General features: G+C 42.7%; 1 long non-coding RNA gene across 5 annotated transcripts in view; it reads left to right on the forward strand.

The window, feature by feature from the left end:
* The window catches only part of LOC116151786 (uncharacterized), a 246893-nt gene that overhangs the window by 67752 nt on the left and 152221 nt on the right, over positions 1–26920 (forward strand). For 3 of the 5 annotated variants that reach the window (XR_010382572.1, XR_004135318.2, XR_004135321.2), the window contains exon 1: positions 2152–2920. The exons of 1 other annotated variant lie outside the window; for it this stretch is intronic. This is a non-coding gene — a long non-coding RNA (uncharacterized LOC116151786). Of the gene's footprint in view, positions 1–1667; positions 1797–2151; positions 2921–26920 lie in introns of those variants that run through there. One more of the 5 variants, XR_010382571.1, reaches the window with a different exon arrangement.

Below are 26920 nucleotides of genomic sequence, written 5' to 3' on the forward strand. Positions count from 1 at the left end.
ATCTGTAAATGTCAATTTCAACAATAAATTTAGGACATTTATCCTAAAAAAGTACTCTGTATATTCCAGTGGGGATTCTGTGACAGAGAGATATGGTTACTGTAGACAAGAAAGTCTGGGGGTAGAACGGAGCCCCCTGACATCCGTTAGAGGGACCGTTGATCTCCTTTGCTGCATATCAGCAGTCTCCAAGTTTATCAAGTGACAAACATCCTGTGACATGAGATGTTTGAAGGGCTGCGTGGAGAGCTTACTTGAGGGGGCTCTGTTCCCCAGATTGTTCCCATCCGCAGTATCCTCTGTTTCTGCTGGGCTCCAGGTGCGTGGCCCAGGCTGGCCGCCTCTGCTTTTGAGAACTGGGCGAGAAGTAACTAGGGGGTGGGCACACTTGGGATCTGAGTCATTGTTGCCCTGTGCTTTTCGCCTTTCTTCTTTGAGACCCCAGGGGATGGGAACAGCAAGGGGAGGTGAAATTAAGAAAATTAAGGAGCGTGTGTGCTGGATCTTTAAGTATATTGCTTGGCAGCGGGGTCTCCCCTCCTTGCAGGGCACGTGGGTTGGGGTTTTTCTTTTGGATTTTGTTCTTTTATAAAGGTAATAGGGGTGGGGGTGTCATATATGAACCACAGAGAAAGAAAACTGGAGTTTGGGTGCTGCAATGGGGAAGATCTTGAAACGAAGCAAGACTCTGTTGGGTCCTCCTTGGCACAAATCCTTTCCATGTCCACTGTTTCTTGTCTGTAGAAATGGGCTTCATTCAGACTCCATGACCTTCCCTGAGTTCCAAAGGGCAGATTCAAACAATTGCTAATCAGGAAAGAGAGGGAAGGCAGAGACCAGGGAGGAACAGTCAAGAAACAATAGCATAGCCTTGGGGCAGGGTCCTGGTTCCTCCTCAAGGAAAATACATAACAATATTTTTTGAGTTCTTCTAGGAAACTGAGACCCCCCACCCAGGTGGTGAATGGCAACTTCAGGCTGAGCACAGGATTCCTGGGACACCGCCCTGTTAACTCACTGCTGACTAGTGAGAAGGAAGTCACACACTCTGCAGCCCCTACCCCAAATTTTGCCTATAAAACCTTTTCCCCGAAAGCCATTGGATATTTGGTGTTTTCCAAGCATGAACCACCCATACAAAGGTTTGGCCCTGCAGCAAACCTTTCTCTGCTCCAAACTCTGATATTTCAGTTTGTTTGGCCTCACGATGCATCAGGCACATGAACTTTTGTTCGGTAACAATCTTGGAGTAAATTTTTGCCATAAAATAAAGAAAATAGTGGCTGAATTCCTTTCCTTCCGAGGGCCAGGCTAGAGCATTGCAGGGTAGGGCATGGTGTCACAGGGACTGCTTCTGATGGGCCCGTAAAATGTTGTGAGCAAACTTTTTAGATCACTGGTATAAGCAGAGAGGTTGGGGGTCCCTGAAGAAAGAGAACCAGTCATGGCTTTCTTGACGTAAGAGAAGCCATTTTGTGACCTAAGCCTGGCCACAATACTTGCCCTTGAATAAGTCTCAGTAATTAATGATCCAAAAAAGAACAAAGAAATTCAAGAACAGAGAAAAGCAGACAAGCAATAATGCAGTGAGAAAGCAGAGTCCTGGTCCCTCCTCAAGGGATGTACATGATAATACATCTTTGAGTTCTGCCGGGACTAAGGCCCCCTCCCAGGCAGAGGATGGAATGGTGATGTTGACCCTCCTGACTTCAGTCAACTAAACTTGGAATCTGTTGACCTTTGCCCCAGTTCTGTGCTGAATTCTCCTCTGCTCAAGCTCCTTCATGAATATGCAGGTACCTTTAGCTTAAAATGTCCTCAGGTTTGCCGTTCAGGGAGACGCCGCTTTGGGGAAGACCCCTGGTGTCCCTGCTGGCTACACGTTGTAATAAATCCATCCTCCTCCCCAGCTTTGGCTTGGGTGTGTCTATTGGCTTGATATCCACCAAGAGGCAAAGTCAATTTTGGGGTAACGCTAGCTCACCATTTCTCTCTTACAAAATTTCTTTCTGGTTGTTGTTAATCATATTTTTCTAAGACTTTATTTGTTAATTAACTTTCTACTTCTGCAAATCATATTTCTTCATGTTTTACAATTAAAGTAAGCCGAGGACAGTTCTGCTTTCAGTTAAGATCAGAATTTACAAGCTTAGTTCAACTCTACCTAATTCCAAATAGCTGCAAGTATGTATTTTCTCCTTTCAGTTATGCTTTCACTCTCCATTCTGATTATTGCAAGTTATGTAAATCAAGCCAGAGAAGAGATTTAATTCAATCAACTGTGGGTTTGCTCACACTGATTTGAATATTAGCTGCCGTCTGTATGTAAATGACTAGAGAGAAGGAAACTTGTTGCTATGCACTGTGACCAATCCTGACGCCATTCTTACTGGCTAACCTTGTGTCAAGGTCAAGCTCAAAGTCAAAGCGGTTGTGGGAGGAAGATAAGCCACCTCCCAGGTCTGTGCTTGGGGTAATTTATCTAAAAGATGGCTGGTTTTTTTAGACAGTGTCAGGGAAGTCTCCATCTTGTCCATTATTTATGATGTATGAGAGAGAAGGATGGAAGGACAGACAGAGAGAGATTGTTCCCCTTTACCAGGAATTCTCCATCCTCTCAAACGAAGCAGCATTCTTCTCATACCAGGTCCAGGGAGGCAGCTAAGGTATTCATCCCCTGAGGAAAAATAGGAGACTAGGATACTTGGAGCTGTTAGGAAGCCGGGAGGAGAGAGACTCTTTCTCTAAATCTGACAAAGGATCAAGAACAGAGAAATTAACAGCACGGAGTGAGTCCTCCGCCTCCAGGGGAGCAAAGGACGATCTAAGAAAGAAGATTCCTGGGCGCCACGCCTCTGGCTGCGAACAAACAAAACATCCTCTCTTTGAAGCGCTGACATTGCTTTTCCTTGGGGAGAAGGTAAAAGGCGAGGGGGCGACAGGGTTATAAACATGCTGTTTGTTTATCTTGAAGGTGCTAAGCGAGTTTTCAAGCACAGATGTTGTTTTGCTTTAGAAAGCCAGAGATGCTTTCTTCCTAGGAAAGCTGACCAAACCCTAGACTAACGATTCTTCTTCTTCCTCTTTTTTTTTTCCCTCCTCCTCCTAAACTGGGTCAGGGAGAGAGTTTCATATTTTTGTTGTTGTTGTTACACTGCCAGCTCAGAAGCAAGATGATTGGCTGAGGCTTAGAGCTTAACAATTAACGTTAAATACAGGCAGCTGGCTGAGTTTTGATTAAAAGCCACAATCAAGGAATCTGGCAATCTTGAATTCCGTGATGGCTGAAGCCTGTTTTTTTTTTTTTTCTTTCTTTTTTTTAACCCCATGTGCACAATTGCTGGTCTTTCGGGGCCTTTTCCTTTACTGTCACTACAGGTTTTCACGTTTAAAAAATTGGCAAAAATCCTCTGAAGTCACGCAAGGTTCCTTGGTGTCTGAAACAGCTCAGGGGTGCTGTGTTGCTGCCCATGTGATTTCGAGTTTCTTCTCTATTTGCTGAAAACCAACACTGAAGACACAAATCAGTTTATTACCACAGTGTTTAATTATTCTCTTTTTTCCCTACTCAATTAATTGCTCATAAATGGGGAAACAAAAACAACTCACATCAACCCCTTTGACTGGCAGGGCTGTTTTGAAGGTTTGTATTTTGTTGCTTCTAGGGCCACCTTGTGGACGACAGCTGTATTTAGATTATGGAAGTCCAGAATGGATTCATTTGGCAAGTGTACTGGCCTCGTAACTTGGTTAAAAAAATCTAAGCATAATGATTATTACTTCGTTTCCATTAGGGAAACACTTCAGGAAATAGACTATAATAGAAAAAATTAATTGTGGTGGGTATGGAAATTTGCACACCACTATGAAACATGTGAAGAAAATCCAGATTTTTGTGGTTCGTATAAACCATCTGCATTTCCTTATAAAACCTCAAGTGTTGGGTGTCAGGGAGACATGGGAGTGCCTACATTTTCCAGTGATCTCACTATGTCAGATTTCTTCTTCCTGCTGAACTTGAGATGGTGACCAAGGAGAACTTGGGTCCCTGGGTCAGTGGCCCCACGTCTTGTAGGTGCGGGTGGGCTGGACCATTTTCTGGGCCTCTGCGTGGAGTCTGCTGTGGGCAGCTGGTCCGTTCTGGCTTTCTGGGTATCACATTTGGGATGGTTTATGAGTCACTGTGCTCCATGGACCCTGTGGCCCCTTCATTGTGACCTTGGCTGGCACAGTCCCTAAGTTCTAGGTCTCTCTACTGAGGAAGGGACAAATTTCTGGGTCTTCTGCAGACTGTGCATGGGCCCTGGGGCACCAGCAACACGTTCTCAGGCTATCCACGGAGACATCTTCTCCACCATTGTTAGTCCCGCACGTTGGGTGTGGTACCACAGCAGTGACCACTCCGTAAAGATGTGATTGGGAGTTGTCTGGCTTCCCACATCTACCCCAAGGTGGGAGCGAAGAATGGATATTGTGAACACTGGCAATGGACCCTTTCACTCTATTTTTCATCTCTTCCTTCCCTCGTTACATCAAGGCTAGAAGAAGAGGGCTCTTCTTTTCTGCATATCAGGGATTTCCCCTTTGTCACATTTTGTATTCTTTATCCTGTGACTCGCTGCAAAGCTGGAGAATCACCTTTGGCCAGCCTGACTTAGATGTGCACAGAATTGTCAAAACTCTCATATTTGTAGGGACTCAAAAATACAATGTTTGTAGTCAAAGCTGAAAATTCACTCTTTTTCTTATGTGCATTTTTCATGTAAATGTTCTGATTCTTCTTAGAGGCAAATGGGTATCTCTGGCAGAATGGGGGAAGAGAGCATATACTTGGAAATGCAAATTGAAAAGCACAGTATCATTTGATAAAGTAGTGTCTTCATTTAATTGTTACTATTATTAGTTCTAAAAATGCAAACATCTCATCGTTTGAGTAAAACCTTGGGAAGCCAAGTGTGGCATCTGTATCACTTCTTCCTGATGTTTCTCTCCTGACTTGACCAAACTCAGATTGGTTGATACTTGGTTTTGCGTTGACAGTCTCCTTAGGAAGAGGTGGAAGCAACCAGATAGGAGAAGCTAATGCATCTTCGTAGGGACCCGACTTCCTATCACGAAGAGCTGAGTCCTGGTGTAGCCAGTTTTCTTGCCAACCGAGTCCCTACACCAACGCGGTATTAGCCCTCCACACAAAATCTCCTTTACTATTTACTCCTTTAAAAAACCCTCAAGGTTCCCCAGGAGATAAAATTGAAGTTCAAACGTGCAAGTTCTCTGTAATCCGGCCCCCTTTGCTCTCCAGATGTCCTGCCCACGACCCTCCAGTAGGCTGCACATAGATAAACTGTTGTCTGTCTGTGTCAACCTGACATCTTGCCCACTACCCCACTCTGAATGTCTGTTTCTTTCTTTTTATGCTACTTAGATTTAATTCATTCTTCCAGGCCCAGTTAAAATCCCTTCTCATCTGTGAAACTCTCCCTAATGAATCAACCTCTTCTCCCATCTTTGCATTTCTTAGGCCAGTGATTCTTTACCTGAAGGGTTACGCATCACTGGCTAGCATTTTCTATGTGTTCTAGCCTCAGGCTCAGAGATTCTAATTCACTTTTCCTGGGACTGCGTCCCCATGGTTGTGAGAACGTCCTTGGCTAAGAATCAGGCTGAAGTTTAAGGCCTGTCCTCTTCTAGTCCATTCCTTTCAGCACTCACCAACCATTGCTCGGTCCTGTCAGTTACCTCCTCATGGAAAACGAGGTAAATGAGGTGCCCTGGGCAGGGTCTGGTAGATCAGCTGCCAGGCCATCAGGACTGTTGGCCCACGCTGTCTCCCAGAGTCCTGTGCGCGTCCCGACACGGCAGCCTTCTGCTTGTGCATGGGATGCGCCAGAAACTCCGGGGAGTGAAGCGACACTCAAATGTCCAGACACGTTCCTTGACTTACACTCCGGGCAAGGACAGGGGCTTTTCCTACCATTGGATTTCAGACATGGAGAGCCCCTGGTAGTCTGTAGAGTAGAACAACCAAATTCCTAGAAGAAAAAAATCACCACAAGGGAGGAAGAAGTACTTGTTCGTTAAACCGATATTTACCGAACATGTGTTATGTGCCAGACTGTGCACTGGAGGTACCTGATAACAAAACAGATAAGCTGTCGCCCTCGTTTCAGTGGGGGCCTGAGACGGTGAAGATGTGGGTGAGAACACAGTTTCAGAGAGGGACGGGAGCGCGGAAGGACAGGTGCCCCAGTGAAGCAGCAGGGAAAGAGAAGAGCGGGCCTGGTTCTGTTCTGTGTGGGCTGGGGCAGCCCCTGACGCAGGTCACCCCGCCCCGGCCTGCAGCCTCACCCCCGGAGAGCTGGCGCTCTCGCTGGAAGGTAGGACTGGGCCACGAAGGAAAAGCCTGTGTTACTAGGAACCAAATGACGGGGCTGTGTGACCTTTCACCACGTACCGGACAGAAGGTTGACAGAGGCCAGGTGTCGGGGATACAGGCAGGGGTGTGGACACAGGTCAACAAAGCCTGAAGGCTGCGGGCTGGAGGTGGTCATAAGCAGTGTGGGCCAAGGCCGAGGGCTAGGAAACGGACAGCAGGCACCAGGGCAGACGGCTGGTGAGAGCGGAGGCCTGGAGCAGGGGAAATAACTGCCGAGCTGTCTGTAAAAACACTCCCTCTGCTCCCACCTGCTCAGAATCCCAGAAGGGGCCCTGGACACTCAGATCCCTTACCCATTCAACCCCAGGGACTTGTGTCAGTGCTCCTGGAAATACGCAGCAGTCACAGCTGATGAGCTAGGGGTGCCCAGCACGGGAGATGGGTGTGTGAGAGCGAATGGGTGGCGAAGCCGGGCCCACCCACCTCTCAAGTCGGACCTGCTCTTTTCTCCCTTTTTTGTAAGAACTTTGAAGTTGAGGGTTCTTCTGTATTTAGTACCCAGTTGGGTCTCTCAGAGTAAAGAGTAGGAACTCAACAAATACTTACTGGTTTCTGTTTCACAGTTTTGACTTTGGGCTTTCCTCCCTCCCTCCCTCCCTCCCTTCCTCCCTCCCTCCCTCCCTTCCTCCCTCCCTCCCTCCCTTCCTCCCTCCCTCCCTTCCTCCCTTCCTTCCTTCCTTCCTTCCTTCCTTCCTTCCTTCTTTCCTTCTTTCCTTCCTTCCTTCCTTTCTTTCTTTCTTTCTTTCTTTCTTTCTTTCTTTCTTTCTTTCTTTCTTTCTTTCTTTCTTTCTTTCTTTCTTTTTCTTCCTTCCTTCCTTCCTTTCCTTTCCCTTTTCCTTTCCTTTCCTTTCCTTTCCCTTTTCCTTTCCTTTCCTTTCCTTTCCTTTCCTTTCCTTTCCTTTCCTTTCCTTTTCTTTTCTTTTTTCTTTCTTTCTTCCTTACTGAGAAAGCATTAAAATAAAGACTGACATGTGAATCACACTGATACGGATACATCAGTGCTTGATGACATTCAGACTTTTTTGTTTTCTGATTCTCCTGCAAGTATGATTTGGATCATTCACAATTGCATCCAAGGAGGAATTAAACAATTATGTGATGCAAATGAGATTAAAGTGACACTCTGGGATCAAATGCACACAACAGTTTGACTGCTGGAGATTTGCCCAAAGTTTGCCTTTCAGTTATGTAATGCTGAGTAACGAACCACCTTAAAATTTAGTACCTTAAGACAAAAAATTATTTTATTACCTTGCCCAATTCTACAGGTTGGCTGGGCTCACTTGGAAGAAGCTTCTATTCCGCATGGTTATGGCTGGGGCTGCAGTCATTTGGGGGCTTGACTGAATCGAAACGTCCCAAATGGCTCATTCACAGAGCCGGCCATTGGTGCTGGCTGTTTGCTGGAAACTCAGCTAGGACAGTTGATTGAGGGTCTTAGTTTTTGTTCGTAAGGGCCTCTCCACGTGCAGCTTGGGCCTCCTCACAGCATGGAAGACTGGTTCCAGGAAGAGGCGTCCAAGAGGACGGAAGCAGCCGCTGCCAGTCCTCACTTCCGCCACGTGCTGTTGGTCAGAGCGGCCGCGGGCCAGCCCAAATTTAAGAGGAGGGGAGGTAACTCTACGTTCAGTGTAAGAATGGCACGCACGTACGAGAAGTTTCCATCTTTGGAAACTATCTACCTTGCTTGTCCTCTGGCCACCACGATTCACATCTCTCTCCCATATGCAAAATATACTCCCCCAGTTCCCACCCTCCATTAGCATTATGGTGTTAACTCAAAGTCCAGGATCTTGTTATCCAAATCAGGTTCAGTTACGGATGGAGGTCCTTGGGTGCAGCTTCTCTGGTGTGGTTCCTTGGTGTAGAGTCCTGTAAATTGAAAAGGTGTTATCTGTTCTATACATACCCAACATAACAGTGTGAGTAAATGCAACAACATGTATATAGCTTTCACTAATTCACAGTAAATCTGAAATCCAGCCTGCATGTGTTAACGGGTTTTTTTTTAATTAAAAAAAAAATCAGGCTCTAGTTCTGTTCCTGGGGAGTGGTTCTGTATGATTTGACTCTCAAAACCATCCTTTTCTTTCCATAAGAAATGACCTGTGATTACAGCTGAGTAGTTTTCTCAGCCGACTTCCTTATTTAGCATATGAGGTTAGGGGTCCAGAGACCTCTTTTCACTTTGACCTGTCTTTATCCCTTTTAATCCAAATTAGTATAACTCCTTTAAATACTTTATGGATTTCCTATGTATCAAATTATAAATCCACTCCATTAAATAAACTCCATAGCCAGAAGTCTCTTTGAGATAGGTACCACTAAATCTTGGAATGAGAGTCAGAATGTCATGGAAAAACTCCTCAAGATTCTTGGAAGTCTTATAGTCTAGCTGAGGAGGTCTTGTGCCACTGTTTTAAATCTTCCTGAGGCCTTAGAAGGGTCTTACAACTGCATTCTTGCTCTCAACTTTACTCTGAGACCACTTTTTACTTGCAGAAACCTGGACTTAATCTTGCCGTGAGGCCGTTTCTTTTGAGGACTTTTTGTTGGGTCCAGACCCAGGATGGGTCTCTGTGTGTTTTGTCAATTCTGCTCTCAAGCTGAACAGTCCTATTGGAGGGCGTCTCAGCTCTTTTCTCATATTTTCTCAGAGGCAGCTGGAAGAAACTAGTTGTTACTCTTAACATTCTTCCCAGAAATCTCTTTGACCAGGTGCATACACTCATTAGTTACCCCTCCTGTCCTCAACACCCCTGCAGAAAAGGTTGCCCAGGTTTATAGTGTTGCCAGACTTTCTGCTTGTATATGCCTTTTTCTTTAGCCTCCAATGACAATTCCCTCACTCAGTCTCCTAATAGACTCCATTAATAGTTTCTTTGAGGCCTTTTGGCTCCTGCCTGTCCTGCAGTTCCAAAGCCAAAGCTGCATGTTTTAGGTTCTGTTATAACAATACCCCACTTCTGGATATCAAGTTTGGTTTCAGTTATCTATTGCTGCAGAATAAACCCTAACCCAAATAAACCTCAGAACTTACTGGCTTGAAAAAAACATCCACTTAATTATCTCTCTCAATTGTGTAGGTTGAATGGACTCAGCCGGGCAGCGATCCTCTGTGTGATGTCAGCCGGGGCTGTGGTCATCTGAGGGCTCTCCTGGGGTGGAAATCCATGATGGCTAACTCACATGTCTGACCATCAGTGCTGGCTGTTGGCAGGCACTTGGCTAGATCTGTTGACCAAAGACTTCAGTTCTCTTCCATTTGGGCCTCACCATGGAGCTATTTAGGCTTCCTTAAAATTTGGTACCTAAGTTTCAAGAGTGAATGTTCCAAGAGGAAGGAGGTAGAAACTGCTAGCTTACAGTCTGGGTATGAAATTCACCTCTGACGTATTTTATCAGTCAGAACACAGGGACAGCCCAGATTCAAAGGGAGGGGAATAAACTCCACCTCTCAGGGAAGTGGCATGCACACACCAGCAGGGCCAATGGAATGGCATGCTGGTCACCTTGGGAGATGACCACAGCTGGGGAGTAATGATTGCCTCTCGTAACAAGTGGTTACATCGTGCTGTTTCTCTTTTGTGGAGGAGATGGACCTCACAATTCTAGAACCTCCCGAGGATTTTCCTCTCTGATTTGTCCTGCACACTGAAGTCATACGGATATTTACTGTTTAAACAATGATATTTCAATCTAGCTACCGGGAATCCAGTGTAAGAAAGAGGCATTTGGTGTTTCCTTCTGTGGGGCAGTAATTTTTGTAAAAAGTTGGAAAAACAGGAATTGAGGCATGAAGCAAAGTCTTAGTTCAGCATCTCTGTGCAGTAGAGTCATCACAGCACTCCTTTTTTTGAAAATATGATTCTTGTAAACTTGTGAATTTTCTGGGTAATGGAACATCCATGAGGAATGGAACCCTTCCTGAAGAGAAAAGAGGGGGAAATTTCCCCGACTCAGTTTGTTTTACCTTATGTCTTTAAAAAAACAGCACAGATCAACATGCGATCAATACTCAAACAGTTCAGAATTTGTCAAATAGGAAATACCTTGCTGCTCACTCCCCACCGCCTTCAAACACTCAGCACCACTCTCCAAAGACCATCGACAGTGTCTGGTGTCAGGGCCCCTGGTGGCTGCCATTGGAAAGAAATGTAATGATTTTATACCTCTCTTTCTTGATTGGTGAATTTAAACAGAATTACTGTGTCCTCATTAGAAGGCAGTTTAACCCAAATTCTAGTACATACCAGAGACAAGTTGAGTGTTTCCCAAGACACCACAGACTTTCTGATTCGGCAGGTCTGGGGTGGGGCCTGAGAATGAGCATTTCTAGCAGGTTCCCAGGTGATGCTGCTACGTTTGTCCAGGATCAGAGTCTAAGAACCACTGTCGTGAAGAGTAAACATTTTTGGTTTTGACTTACGCTACATCCTCTTCTCTCTCATTTATCTACTGATTTTTAAAAATTACATACATACTTAATTCTGGTATTTATCTTTTTGTCACATGAAAAATATGCTTATATGTTTATTTCTTGGTTAGTCATCTTTAGACAGGATCCAGTGACAGCCAGCAGTTATAAAACGTGAGGAAATAGAATTATTTCTACTTTATAATTTTGTTACTATTATAAATGATATCTTTTTTTGAGAAAATTGCGTTTTTAACCATTTGGTGCTGTTAGAAATGTAATTTGTTTCTACATTTTGTTCTTATATCCAGTCACCTTTAGTCATTCTAATTCTTTCATTGTTCCTGTTGTAAGATGCTTCATTTTCTGAATATACCACACATTAATAATTCATTTGCATATTGATGGACATTTAGTAGCTTAGTCTCTCCTCTTCCCTCTCCTCTCCCTCCTCCTTTGCTGTTACATAATAACGCAACAATAGAATTTTAGTACATGTGTCCTTGTGGACAGGTGTGATTTTTTTCTTTTCCAAGATATATCAGAGACTGGAACTACTTGATTGTGGAAACTCAGCTACCTCTTAACGCACAGTTCAGTCTGTTGGCTTGACCTGTTTTTCCGGTTATTGCCGTGGCAACCAGCGCTGAGTGAGCTCCCAGTGATTTTGCACAGGCGTTCCCTCTTGTCTGGGCTGCCTGCCTCTTGCCTCCAGCCCAGAAGGGGGCAGGGAACACGGCAGATCCCTGCCCAGGGTACACCCTTGCACAGTTGTGAAGTGTGGAGAATTAACATCCCATGGGGCAAACCTGGGGGACATAGGAACCAGTGGATGGATAAACCTCACCCTTTCCCTGAGGACTGACTGCCAGGCAGTGCAGTTTGGTGTCTTGAAGGGCGATCTCACTAGACCCAGCAGCCAGGAGCATCCCCTGCTGGTGCCCCTCCTCCCTGCCTCACTCTGGTCACTTCTAACAGACTACTGGTCCCTCGGTGGGGGGTGGTAATGTAGAGTGCACAGGCTCGTTTCCCTGCCCCCTGAAGCTACTCTGACGTCTTCCTCTCTAAGTGGGGTGGGAGACGGGACTGCTCACAATCAGCTGAGGTTTTGGGGTTTAAATGACTCACGCGGTGGATGCTGTGCATGGGAACAGGTGGAAATCTGGGCTTCACCTTGGGTTCGAAATAGACAAAGTTGGTGCCAGCAGAGATCTAGTGTAGGGGTGGGTTTGGAGCAATGAAAATCAACCAGGGATTTAGTTGTATGTTCAGAATCAGGCAGTTGAAATGGGTGTGACCCGAATGCCCATTACCAGCTTGGATTGGTAAACAGTGTCAGGGCAGATGTCCTGACAAGCCCTGATTCTGCCTTGATGACTGACCTAATTTGCTGATTGAGTGTGCTGCGTTACAGTCTTTAATGCGGTCATTCGTGGTGCACGTGTTTACTGAGAACCTACTGTATGCCAGATACTGCTCTAAGTGCATAAAAATTGTAACAAATTTAATCCTCATAGCAACACTCTGCAGTAAGAAGTATCATTGTCCGATTTTATGGAAGAGGAGATTTAGACACACAGGGGTTCCATAATGTACTTTAGATCCCACAGGGCTTGCACCCGGCAAGTCTGCACCTCGGCCCAGGCTCTTAACCACTTTGCCACACTGATTACTGATTCTCTTGCTAATGCTTCTTCCTCCCTCCCTTCCTTCTTCCCATCCATATGTCTTACCTTCCCTTTTCTATGCATGTCAGATTTGCTAAAGTATAATTAACATATGGTTAGACTATATTGTATTATCATATAATTAACATATGGTTATATTATCTTATTATATAATTAACATATGGTTATATTATAACATCATTAGTATACTGTTAATTATGCCATAATCAAGATACAGACATTTTCACCACCCCAAGAAGTTCACTGACTCTTTCTTCACCCTCTAGCCTCTGGCAGCCACTGATCTCTTCTCCCTCCCTGTCGTTTTGCTTCTTGGAGAAGGTCCCATGAACAAAATCAAGGAGTGTGTAGCCTTTGAAGAGCCTTCTTTCACACAATTTAATGCTATGAAATAGCTTTAGCTATTGATGTCGATGACCGCCCCAAGAACTGCTGTTTTCAGGTAGAGAATATGTAATTGCCCCATGAGCCCACGGAGGGGAGCCATTTCCACAGCAAAGATGTTACAGACGTGAAATGGAGCTCGCGTTCAGGATCCAACATCAGCTTTCTGGTTTAAAGGTAGAGTTACGTATTCACAAAACCTTCAGATTCCTAAAAGCACTATAATTTTACAATAATCAGACAGAACCATGTTCAAAAAGGCAATACAAGCATTTAACTGCAGTGATTTAAAGTAAAAATCTGTTGACTTTAGGTGGTGATACATCTCCCTAGGGCAGGTAAAAAACATCTTTTTTTCTCTTTGCACTCCATTCAGAAATAGTCAGCACCAAATAAAAGTTAGTTGTAGATAGCCATAGCAAGAGGTAATGTGGTTTTTTTTTTTTCCGCTAGGTATTTCTTCTTTTTTTCCCTTTTTAAATTGAGTTATTGTTGATTTACAATGTATTAGTTTCAGGTATACAGCAAAGTGATTTAGTTACACACACATATACATATATATTCTTTTCAATTATATGTTATTACAAGATATTGAATATAGTTCCCTGTGCTATGTAGTAGGTCCTTGTGGTTTATCTGTTTTATATATAGTAGTGTGTATATGTTAATCCCAAACTCCTAATTTATCCCTCCCTTCCTCACCCCTTTCCCTTTTGGTAACTATAATTTGTTTTCTGTCTGTGAGTCCATTTCTGGTTTGTAAATAAGTTCATTTGTATTTTTTTTTTTAGATTCTACATATAACTGATATTGTATGATATTCATCTTTCTCTGTCTGTCTGACTTCACTTAATATGATAATCTCTAGGTCCATCCATGTTGCCGCAAATGGCATTATTTCATTCTTTTTAATGGCTGAGTAGTATTCCATTGTGTGTGTGTGTGTGTGTGTGTGTGTGTGTGTGTATATCAATCACAACTTCTTTATCCAGTCCTCTGTCAATAGGCATTTAGGTGGCTTCCGTGTCTTGGCTGCAATAGATAATGCTTGCTATGTGCTAAGTCTGTCATAAATATTGACTCATTTAATCCTCACAATGATCCTATAATTTTCAAAACAGTTATTATCACTTCCTTTTCATAGTTGAGAAATGGAGGCACAGAGAGGTAAGTGAACTGTCCAAGGTCACAGAGCTAGGAAGAAACAGACAGTCTGGCTGTAGAAATCACAGCCTCACAACTCACTATGCTGCCTTTCGGTAGCAGAGTTCATAAGGCTTCGCTGAATAAATGATTGAATGAAGGGGAAAATGAGAGAGCGAGATGGTGAAATAAGGCAGTTTAGGCAATTCTTCCAGTGATCAGAATTAGTATTTTCACTGGAGACCCAGAAAGAAAAGTCAAAATAGAGAAGTTGGTTCTCCAAACAGTTGCATGAAGACAGTACAAAGGTCAAGAGAAAACAGATGAAGATGAACATGTTTCATATATATTTTAATGTTGGAAACGTTGCCAAAAGTTCTCAAGGATAATGACATTGGGGAGAGTAGCAGAAGGTTTTGATCCAGATAAGCTGAACACGGGCATCAGAAATGCAGTTTCAGTGAAAAACATGTTGTGTTGTACAAAACTGAACTTTGTTATAGTTTCATTTCCCCATTTTTTATTAACATTTCCAAAGTTGCCTCATCTTATGGGGCTGTCATTAAAAGTTTTTCTCAGTTTTTTATTCCCATTTTTGGCAGCTGTTTTGAAATACTCTGGCTCAGCCATGTTTTCTTGGCTTTGATGATATGTGAACCCCAATTTACCTGGTGATAAAAGAAGTCTCACAGAGAAATCCAAAAAGTTAAACAGCTAAGCCAGTTTGCCCTGACTTAAAATGATTTCAGCCACACTACATTCAACACATAAAATACCAAAGATGAAAAAAGTAAATAGATCATTTATAACCCCAAAGAGAGGGAAAAAATATCTCTCAGAGACTCTTTGGAGAAAAAATATCTTACATGGAGACTGAGAGATAAGCTCTGTGGTCCTTGGAGAAGCTCGTGACCCATAGCTGTGTTCACTTTCAGATTATTTTCTTGGCTAAAAAAAATGGTAATTTACAAAAATTGACTTACGGAGACTCTGCTTTGCCAAGAGAAGTGAGAGAACCTAATTTTATTATGCTTGTGAGTCATCGTTTTTCCTCGATTCTGTAAAAAAGATTGTTAGGAAACTCATCAAATATTACTTAGGAATAAAACCAATGTTTGGGATTCATTTATAAAACAGAAATTAATTAATTCACATAATTAAATGTCATTTTAACTTCAAGGTGCTGTGAAAAAGACATTTGCCATTGAAGAGCTGCCTGCTTCCAGGCGTCAGTTGTTTGTACAGAAAGAAGCTTTTCTGTGTGTTTCCTTTCTGTTAAGAATAAGAAAGTCAGTCAGTCTTGGGGTTCTGGTCAACCGCTTGGCCTTCTGGTAGATAAGCTGGGAGGAGGGGTTGGGAGATCCCATACATGGAGGTAGGAACTCTCTTTCTTTTGTACTGTTACCTTGGGTGCATGATGACTAAGAACTATCACTTTATATATATATATATGTATATATATATATTTTTTTTTTTTACATTTTTTTGGTAGAAAATACTCCCAAATATGTTTCCTTGGAGAACCCAATACCTGGATGTACTGGGGACAGCCTGATACTGATCTATACTTCTTCTCTCAGAGAAGGATCCTAAGCATTTTCCGCATCTTGATGGAGCTTCCTTTTCCAAGAAAAAGGATTAAGATGGGTGTCTTAGAAATTGTATCTTCTTGGATTCTCTGCTCATCACACTGGGCACTTGAGAATGCTGCATGGTGGGTGAGGCCGGCTACAACTGTCTGAGAGCATAGCAGACACTTGCTGTGCTTTGTTCTAAGTACTTGACACACACATATATATATATATATATTTTTTTTTTTTTGGTCTGGTTGTTCTTTATTTTTTAAACAACTTTATTGTGGTACAATTTCTGTACAGTAAACCACATATTTCAGATGTACAGTTTGATGAATTTTGATAGATGTGTACACCAGTGAAAGCACCACCACAATCAAGATAGCTAACATTTCCATCACTCCCCAGGAGGTACAAATTTCAAACTCCCAATTTATCCCTTCCCACCCTCTTTACCTGCTGGTAACCACAAGTCTGTTCTTTATGTCTGTGAGTCTGTTTCTCTTATAAGTACCTTACGTATTTTTGCTCATTTAATTCTCAAAACAGCCCCTGGGATGGATGAAACTGATTCACAGATCAGGAGGCTGAGCTAGCCAATAAGTGCCAGGCTGGCTCTGAGGTCAGTTGTCTTAACCACTCTAATAGTCTGCTTCTGAAAATGGAAAAGCAGTTCATTTGTTTCTCTTCCCCCCTTGTTTTTGCATTAGAAGGATGGAATGCAATATCTTTGCTACTCCAAATCTTCAGGAAAATTTGGATATGAAATCTTCTAGACTCTCAACAGGAAAAAGAAAACTAGTTTGGGGCAAGTTTCTGGGTCTAATGAGCTATCTACTTTAGTGTGAAATAACTAGAGGAAAGTTGGGCTTGAGTTGCAAATGCCTTTGGAGGTAGGACGAGATCTCTGGGGGAAAGAGGAAGGGGAATTACAGAGGGCGTGCCCAGGAAAATGGGGCTGATCTGAGAGAAGGTGCCCAAGGAATAAGAGGAGACTCACCCCGGGAAGACTTGGGTGGGGTCATGGATTTAGCAAAAGGCTGTCATGAATGATGGAGCATGTTGCCACTTCTGTGACTCAGCGAGCCACCCCTGCTGGTCTCCACCCACTTGTGTTGCCTCCTTCTTTTGAACCCGATCTGGGTCTGTGCGTTGCTTTAACCAACAGAATGAAGCAAAGGTGCTGAAGTGCCAGTGTGGACTACAGTTTTAAGAAGGACTGGTGGTTCTGATTGTGTGTTGCCTGGAGCCTCCAGCCGCCATATAATAAATCTGGATTTCCTGCTGGAGAGACCACATGGAGAGGCCATGTGGACAGGGAGAAGCCCTGGGATTACATGGAGGAGACCAAAGAGACCAAAGAACCCAGCTGACAGTGAGAACTGAGGCCACAGACCTACGACCCCAGTCAAGTGGCTCAGCCAGCTTCCAGCTGTTGGATCCATGTTAGTGGAGGCACCAGATGTAGGAGTGACAAAGCCCCAGCAGACATCGCATGGGACAGATGCATGTGCGTGTGTATGAGTCTGTTGGTTCTGTCTCTGGAGAACCCAGACTATTGTAGCTGTCACTTTGCTACATATTCTCTGTGTTGCTGAAGAGAATAAGCTTGAGACCCTGTGAACAGGGACAGTGGTGAATGACCCCTTGTTACCTGTATTGGAGCAGTGATTGGACTGAGAATTTGGAGAATCTGGGGCTTGTGGCTCTGCCCCTCTGTGACCTGGGGGAAGCCAATCAATCTCCTTGGGCCCCAGTTTCATTATGGCTATAGCTCTCAAAAATTTCTGTCATTTAAATATGGTTATTAAGGTAAAAAAGAAACAATGGAACCATTGTTACTGCAGTAATGAGTGCTTAATCACGGCCCAGGTGGGGACCGTATAATAAGCTTTTTTAAATAAAGCTTTAAAAAGCGGGCATGTTTTGTACTTCCTACTTTCTGCAGTTTAAGTCATAGGAGCTGGAAAGAGGCGGATTCCTGGGGTCACCATACTTAGTCAATTACCCAGGGACATTAACTGGCACACCTGTTCACATTTACCTTTTTATTACTTGGCCTCAGAGCCAATAAAGTTATAGTTTCATAATGCATTGATTGCTTTTAAGCATACTTTTTCTCCCAAGTGTCTGAGTGGATTGGGGAGAACAGCCGGGTAAGTGTCAGGGACCATCACTGAAAGGGAAACCCAAACGGATTCTCTCTGACCTAAGAGGCCTGATGGCCAGGCGGTGTGTCCTCTGGGCCTGGGCTGTTGGCTGTCTGGTTTTAGTGTGTGTTCGCTGCAAGGATTACGGGCCTGTGTAAGTGCGGTAGCCTGGCTCCTGGTGGAGGGTTAAGGAGGTCTCTGCTAGATCTGGGCTTTACCAGGCCAGTGTCTCATGTCATTAAATGCCCACTGGGGAGGAGTGGCTCAGGTTGCTCACGATAAAACAGCTGTGACCCGGGGCCTGCAAACAGAGGAGCTGTCTGATGTGTGATGGACACAGACCACGGGGCCCGAATAGCTTTGCAGTCCGTGCCTGTTAGCTGCTCTCTGACTCCTCAGGAGACCCCCTTTCTTGTTGCTTTTTCTGGGGACGCCTTCTCTGCACACACAGTGACTGTGGATTGGCTGCTGCTGTTCCATGTGGAATTCTGGAACCACAGAGAATTTAATACTTAGAGATGAGGGTTTTCAGATTCAATTTTAACCATGGCGACTTTGATGCAAAAGCAATGGGTGCAGGAGTGCAGTATGGAAGCTGGTAGAGGGAGTATTTCAGATCGGACGGGTTGAGGCAGAGTGCTCAGGCTGACACCTCCTGGGGCTGCTCCCTCCGCCCCCTCGAGGACCCCAAGGTGGGAGTTTCTAGCACCTGCGAGGCGCCCAACTTCTTCCTCTGACACATGTGGAAACTGAGGCCCAGGCGCACAAGGGGCCTTCCCAAGAGCACTCTGCCAGCAAGAGGTGCAGCCTGGGTGTTTTTTCCTGAAGCTTCTCCAAACCCCCGCACTAGTTTTACCCAAGACCTGCGGCCATGAAGGATTTTGGTTTGTTTTTCCCGGTGCCAGTCACAGTGGGTTGCTTCCCATGGTCTCTGGGAAGAAGATCTGCTGTCACATACCCCTTCTTGGAGATGCTTTGGTGAAGGGGCAGAGCCCCAGCCTGAGCCGGCTGCCACATTTTCTAGTCCTGACCCCTCGCCATCCAGCTTTGGGGTGATGAGAAGTTTTTCTCTTTTCACTGGGCCACAGTCTCCTCATCTGGAAGATGAAACTCGGGACGTCTGGGATTCCAGTTTTATTAGCTTTCTGTTGCTTCTGAAACAAATTACCATGAATTTGGTAGCTTGAAACTACAGACATGTATTCTCTCACAGTTCTGGAGGCCAGAAGTCTGAAATTGGTTTTGCTGGGGTGAAATCGAAGTGTTGGCCAGGAGAGAACCCCTCTGGAGGCTCTCGGGGAGAAGCCATCAGCTTCTGGAGGCTGTGGACAGGTATGGGAGGGGAGGTACAAGAATTCGTAAGAGTGGGACATGTCTTTGAAAGCCACTCTTAAGCTGAAATGCGTTTCGAGAAATACAACAATTCTAAACATAACTTTTTTGTTTTTTATTTTTATTGTTTTTAAATTTATGTATTTATTTTACAATATTATATTTTAAAAGTTGAAGTATAGTTGATGTACATATTATATGTTACAGGTGTACAATATAGTGATTCACAATTTTTAAAGGTTATATTCCATTTATAGTTATTATAAAATACTGGCTATATTCCCCATGGTGTACAATGCATCCTTGTAGCTTATTTTATACCTGATAGTTTGTACCTCTTAATCCTCCACCTCCATCTTGCCCCTCTCCGTTCCCTCTCCCCACTGGTCACCACTAGTTCCTTCTGTACATCTGTGAGTCTGTTTCTTTTCTGTTATACTCACCAGTTTGTTGTATTTTTTTAGATTCCACATGTAAGTGATTGTCTTACAGTATTTGTCTTTCTCTGTCTGACTTACTTCACTTAGCATAATGCCCTCCAAATCTATCCATGCTGTACACCAGAAACTAATACAACAATTTTAAATCAACTGTACTTCAATTAAAAAATAACGAACCAGCCAACCCATTTAAAATATGGGCAGAAGAACTGAACATTTTTCCAAAAGAGGAAATGCAGGTGGCCAACAGGAACATGGAAGGCTGCTCAGTGTCACTAATATCAGGGAAATGCAAATCAAAATCACAATAAGATATCATCTCACACCTGTCAGGATAGCCATCATCAAAAAGAACACAAATAACAAATGTTGGCAAGGATGTGGAGAAAAGGGAACCCTTGTGCACTGTTGGTGGGAATGCAAATAGGTGCAGCCAACATGGAAAACAATATGGAGGTTTCTCAAAAACCTAGAAACAGAACCACCATGTGGCTTTTCAATTCTACTCCTGGGCATATATCCGAGAAAAACAAAAACATTAATTCAAAAAGATACATACACCCTGCTATTAATTCTAAACAGATTTTTGATGGCAGTTCTTTTATTAAAATGCTGGCCACATTCAACATATCCATGGGCCAGATTCAGTTCAGAGGCCATCACTTTTCAACTCTTGGTTTATGAGATACACTCACCAAACATAGCGTTTGCCTAGCTGAGGGTGGGGGTGATGGTTTCCCCCAGGATCAGCATAAGGAGGGCCCAGTGGAGAGAAGCCACATCCACATTCAACCCTTGAGGTAACTGGGCTCACCCTGCAGTGTGGTTTCGAGTTGCCCTTCCACGAAGCTCTCTGTGCTGTTGGGCACACACTGACTCCTCTCCCCTGAATCCTTTTATACTTAGATTCGGCACTTGGTCTAGCCTTTGGTGTTTATTTCATAGCACGTTGTGAGAATCTGAGGGAAGGAAACATTTCAAACCTTTGGGGAGGCTCCTTGTATTGCTTGCTAGAGCTAATATATACGAAAATGTTACGTCAATTGTGAAGCATCCTATAAATGTTAGTTGTGGTTTTCCTTGTGGTTGTCAGTAGATGTCTTAATGTTATTGCCTAAATAAATGGTGGGTTAAGCCTACCAACCAGCCATCATCTTTTTTGGGGGGTACTTTATTTTCTTAGCAGACGACAAAGGGAGTAGGAATGGCAAGTTACCACCTTTTGCTTTGAGTCACCGCGCTGTCCTTCCAGTTACTATTGGTGTGCACTGAGGTAGATGTTAACGACTCTCTATTAGAGCCCGGCTTCTCTCTGCTTCCAGGCTGCTGCGCAGGTTGTCCATCCCTGTCTCCTTGGAGTTAGGCATGGTCATGTGACTTGCTTTGACCGGTGAAATGTGAGTGGAAGGGACACCCCCAGAGAAGCCTTTAATTGATGGGTGGCACTCAACTCTCCAGCGTCTTTTCCCAGCTTCAGCAAGTGTGGGAACATTTATTTGATGTGGAGAGGTGATGCTGAGTCATCACATGGAGGACAGCTGCCCTGAAGAGTGGCCATGACCTCTCAGAGATACTTCATGCTGCCATGAGTTGGGGATTTGTTTCCATAGATTAATCTGCACTTACTCTGACTGATAGAAGATTTCTTTCTCTCCCTCCCTCCCTCCCTCCCTCTCTCTCTTCTCTCTCTCTCTCATCATTAGTCCATCATCTAACAGTCCATTATATATTTAATAGGATATAATATAGTATCATATAATATTTCATATATATATGTATATATATATGTATATGCACGTATATATGTAGTGGCTTAATATATATATTCTATTAGGACATTATTTAACAAAAAGTCACAATACGCTACAGAGGAACACAGGCTTTGGAGTCAGACCTGGGTTTCAGTCCTGGCCCCATGGCTTATGTGTTCAGTGGCCTCTAAGACTCAGTTTCCCCATTTTTGAGACAGCAATAATTAGGACCAGCTTCTTTTGCCTGAGTGAAGATAAGGAATTGTGCAAGTTTCGTATCCATCACCTTGAGGTTTGAAGTGTGTGCATGAAGTGCATAACTGCTCAGACAGGTGAAGCAAGCAAGGCACCCGGAGTGCAGAATACAAGGAGCACCCGCAGCCAGGCTCCTACAAGAGTGGGAGTTCCCATACCTCTGTAAATGTCTGTCACTTCCCTGCCAGGAGGGAGTCGTGAGCTTCCTACTGGTCAGAGCCACGTCGGCTTCCTCTTTCTCCAGGGCCTAGTCCCTTGAGTGTGTGTAACATGATTTTCACTTATGGAGAGACAGACCAGCACTTTTTTCCCGGTAGTGAGAGTGAGAACTGATAGTTCAACAAAAATTCAACTGCTAGCCCTGGACCATCGACTTCTTTAGAAATAAACGTAGCTCTAGCTTTTCTGCCTCTGTCAGCTGTGATGCTTTGAAACAAAAGGGGGTCATGGGGGTCAGGAGTCAGGGTGGATTATCTGGGGTGTTTGGCGATGCCCTTTCAGTTCAGATCCACTGTGGTTGGCCAACTCCCAATCCACTTTGGACTGTGGTCAATGAAAGAGCTGGAGGCAGTCTTTACCCCGACGAGGCACAATTCCAAATTATTGGCTAAACTAGACTAAACTAGGAGTCATGGAAAAAACTTGCCAGTGCCTTTTAATAGCTGAGTCAGTTTAGAGGTTTGGCTGCAAAACTATCAGTGTTCGAGACATTGCCTTTAGGACTATCCCAAGTTCATCAAGATAACATGCTGCGTGGGTCATTGGTTTTGTTCCTCCTCTGGCCTTTCTTCCCCAGCATTTACCAATCCTCTTGGCAGAAAAAGAGGACAGAGAACATTGCTTCTGCTTATTTTGCCTTCTTTCACCTGACCCAGGATGCATTAGGAAATGAACTTGGGAAAAGGCACTACTCTGGTTTATTTAGTTAATGTAGTGTTTCGATGTGTCAAACTAAACAATCCAATGAATGTCATGAATCCTCTATACTAAGGTTCGTTACCATCCTAGACAAATAGGATGATCATTTCATTTCACAGACACGGATGTTTCTGCTGTCATGTGATATATGCATTCCCCCAAATCTTGAGTTCTACAAAATTCAACACTAAAAACAACAAGGCTTCTTTTTGCTTTTGCACCTTTGTAACAAGATAGCACAAACAATCATCCTAAAAAGACAAACACATTTAAACACATTTTTAAAAATTGCCTAAAAAATAAAGAAATACTATTGGAATATAGAACTTTATCTTTGAAACAAAGGCGAAGACAGAGTGATTGAAGGAGATGTAAGGAAGGGAGAACTTGCTGAGTTCTGAAGACGAGGGTGTGATGCACAAAGTTTGGGGAGAACGGAGCAACGTGCCCTTGGTATACAGAGCACGTGGCAGAACTGAGCAAAGAGGAAGAACTGGCATCTCGTACAGTGTTGTAATTCTCCATGGTTTGCAGCTCCCCGCCCTGTTGGTGTACTTGGCATTCAGCTGTCTTCCACTTTAGTACGCTAGGACGAAACACATAAGAATCCATGTAGCTCTTATTACATCATGACATTATTTATTAATCACATCTGAAATAGGTTATGTTATCGAAATATGCATTATGGTAGAACAAACTGGATTGTGTTTATGGTCAGGCATGACCTGTTCTGATTGAGATCAAGGGAATTGTCAAGGAGTACCCACCAACTGAATATTGACCGAAGAGACTCAGATGGTCTCTAGGTAACTTTTTTTCCCCACATAATTTTCTCTTTTATCCAGATGGGAAACTCCCACCCATCTTTTGATGTTGACTTACATTTAGTCAATGAAAGAGCTGGAGGCAGTATTTACCCCAACAAGGTACAATTCTGAATTACTGACTAAATTAATATTTAGTATTCATGAAAGAAACTTCTCTCTTTTTAAAAAGCATTAAATTCATAAGCAGATGAGTTATAGTTTAAATAAGAATAGTTACAAGTTTCAGAGTAAATGGATCCAGATTCGGATAAGAGAGGGAGTTTGGCCACCCAATTTTTCTTCTTGTCGCAGTTGGCAGGGGAGATTGTTACCCTGAAGGCATCTAGATATTTTTGGAAAAACAAAATCTTAAGCTTTTTTTTTTTTTTAAACTATTTGGATTCCTGGCAAAATCCCATATATATTTGCTGTTTTTGGTTTAGTTTTTGCTGAGTACTTTGTCTATTAACTTTAAAATCGAAGTGTTGTTCAGGGGAGATGTAATCTGTACAATATGTTTCTGATTATTTGTGTGTAACTCAGCGAAATGGTGTTTGGTCAGAGTTATTTATTTTTTTTTCATCTCTTTAATTTTCATTGAATCTCTTGAATTTTTTTTCCCCATTTCCTTTCCTTGGCTTTAACTTAATGATGCCCTTTTCATGGATAATAAAATCTTTGCATTTTGAGAGGCTCAAATTTTGTCAAAACATCAATATTCCCAAAGTGGGACATGATACATTTCCCATGAGGAATGTTGGGCTGTTTAGAAGCTGGAGGTGGGGCTTGAAAATTTTGTACTGCTTCTCTTATTTATTGACTTGTCTCTTTGTTGATGGTTCTTAAGGCTAATGTGGTTATTAGAAATAACGATAAAATACAAAACAACAACTAAAGCAACCCTCCCACTTTTGTTAACCCCTTCTCCCCTGCACAAACATGTAAATTCAATCTCTAATCACCACTTGAAAAAAGAATAGCTTTTTTCAAAAGAAGTAACCAAGTTTAAAGAATCTGAAGTATTTTTCATGGGCTGAAAAAGTAACAAGTGTATTTATGACCCGTCAACTTTGAGATAGTGTTAAATTCTTTTGGGCAGTTTAACTTACTTTTCTCTCTTTAATTCTTCCAAATGTCTTCTTTTATCTAATTTTCCCTGTTACTCTGTCTTCCTAAGTGAACTCGCTCAGCATTTCCAGATTTCATGACTGTGACAAGTGTCAGGGAGCCCTTGGCTCCCAGACCGCTGGGCTGGCATGCTGGCCTCAGCGGGACCCCACGGGAGGACAGCTGGTATCCGAGAGACTCAGGCGGGCCCCTGGCTCTTCAGTGGGTCCCAGGCTGGGAGCAGCCTTCATCTGCAGAGGGCAGGCAGGACTCTGGCACTTGCTTTTGAGCATCAGCTGTCTCCAGTTTCCCCAGGAGCTTTCAGAATGTTTGTGAATTCAAGTGGGAATTGGGATCTGGGCAAAAAAAAAACAGAGGAGGGCAAAAAAAAAAAAAAAAAAAAAGAGATGTGGCATTTATTCTTTGCTTAAAATGATCCCACTGTGCCGTGAAATGCAGGGCCATATCCCCCCCCCACCCATGGAACACACATTTCCTCTGGATAACGCCTACATGCACAAGCTGAAATCTTGAATCATGACTGCTTTTATTTACATGTACTTTTTAGCTTTAATTTATGATATGGTATGCTTGGGTTTAAACTGTATTTCCTTCAGCCTTCAGCAATGCAGATTATTTCAACTAAATAAAATTAATAACTTGTTTGGTTTCCAGATTCACTGCCTGGGGTGGGTTGGAGGGTCAAGAAAAATAGAAGGAATGCAATTATACCAAACCCAATTTAAGAATAGCATTTAATATTTTTTAAATAACAGCTTTAGTGAAATGTAGTTCACGTACCATCAAATTCAGTTTTTAAACGTATACAATTCAGTGTTTTTTTTTACAGTATATTCACAAAGTTGTGCAACCATCACCACTATCAAATTTCAGAACATTTTCATCACCCCCAAAAGAAACCTGGTACACTTTAGCAGTCACCCCCCATTCATCTCTCCCCCATTCCTTCTCAACCATTAATCTATTTTTGTCCCTATGGACTTGCCTATTATAGACATGTTATATAAATGAAGTCTTTTGTGACTGGCTTCTTTTACTTAACATGATGTTTTCAAGGTTCTTCTATGTTATAACATGAATCAGAACTTCATTCCTTTTTTATTGCTGAATTGTATTCCATATATATAGTATATACACACACACCGCACATTTTATTTATCCATTTATCAGTTGATGGATATTTGAAGACATTTTTGGCTGTTACCAATAATGCTGCTATAAACATTCATACACAAGCTTTTGTGTGAACATGTTTTCAGTTCTCTAGGATATATAGCTAGCTGGGTGGAATGGCTGGGTCATGAGATAACTATATATTTAACCTTTTGAGGAGCTGTTTGATTGTTTTGCAAAGTAGCTGCACCCTTTTAAATTCCTACTAGCAGTGTATGAGAGTTCTAATTTCTCTACACCCTCACTAATACCTGTTATTATTGTTCTTTGTTATTTTGGCCAGTCTAGTGGGTGTGAGCTGTTATCTCATTGTGGTTTTGATTTGCATTTCCCTGATGGCTAATGATGTTGAACACCTTTTCATGTACTTGTAGGCTATTTGCATATCTTCTTTGGAGAAATATCTATTCAGATCTCTTAAGCATTTAAAAATTGAATTGATTTGTCTTTTTATTGTTGAGTTGTAAGAGTTCTTTATATATTCTTGATACAGGTCCCTTATGTATAATTGCAAATATTTCCTCCCATCCTGTGGGGTGTCTTTTCACTTTCTTAGTGGTTTCCTTTAAAGCACAGAAGTTTTAAATTTTGATGAAGTCCAGTTTATTTTTCTTTTTGTCAATTGTGCTTTTGGTGTCCTAAGAAACTATTGCCTATCCAAGGTCATGAATATTTACTCCTGTGTTTTCATCTAAGGGCTTTATAGTTTTAGCACTTAATATTTGGGTCCTTGATCCATTTTAAGGTAGTTTTTTTATATGATATGAAGTAGGATTCCACTTCCTTTCTTTTTCAGTGAGTATCTAGTTGTCCCAGCACCATGTGTTGAAAAGACTATTCTTTCTATCAGATCATCTTGGCATCCTTGTTGAAAATCAAGGTTTATTTCTGGACTCTCAATTTGATTCCACTGATGCCTGTGTCTCTCATTATGCCAGTACTGCACTGTCTTGATCATTGTAGTCTTGTAGTGAGTTTTGAAACTGCAAATTATGAAGTCCTCCAACTTCTTTTTTTTCAGGTAATTATTGTAAGTCTATTGCATTTCCATATGAATTTTAAGATCATCTTGTCAATTTCTGCAAAAACAGCATCTGGGATTTTGATGTGAAACAGAATTTATTTAAAAAAGATGAACAATGCAAAGAGATGATAACTTAACCACTGCCATTATATTTGTCTTAAAAAAATGATTGTGAAGTGCATGTGTAGTGACTGAGAGAGGCAGACTAAATTGTAGAGCACATTTAGAATCAGGGAGGTCTGGTGGATTCCTTCTGGGCACAGCACTTGCTAATATGATTTTGTGTAAGTTACATAACTTA

This window comes from Camelus dromedarius, chromosome 10, assembly GCF_036321535.1.
Source record: "Camelus dromedarius isolate mCamDro1 chromosome 10, mCamDro1.pat, whole genome shotgun sequence".
Lineage (NCBI taxonomy): Eukaryota > Metazoa > Chordata > Mammalia > Artiodactyla > Camelidae > Camelus > Camelus dromedarius.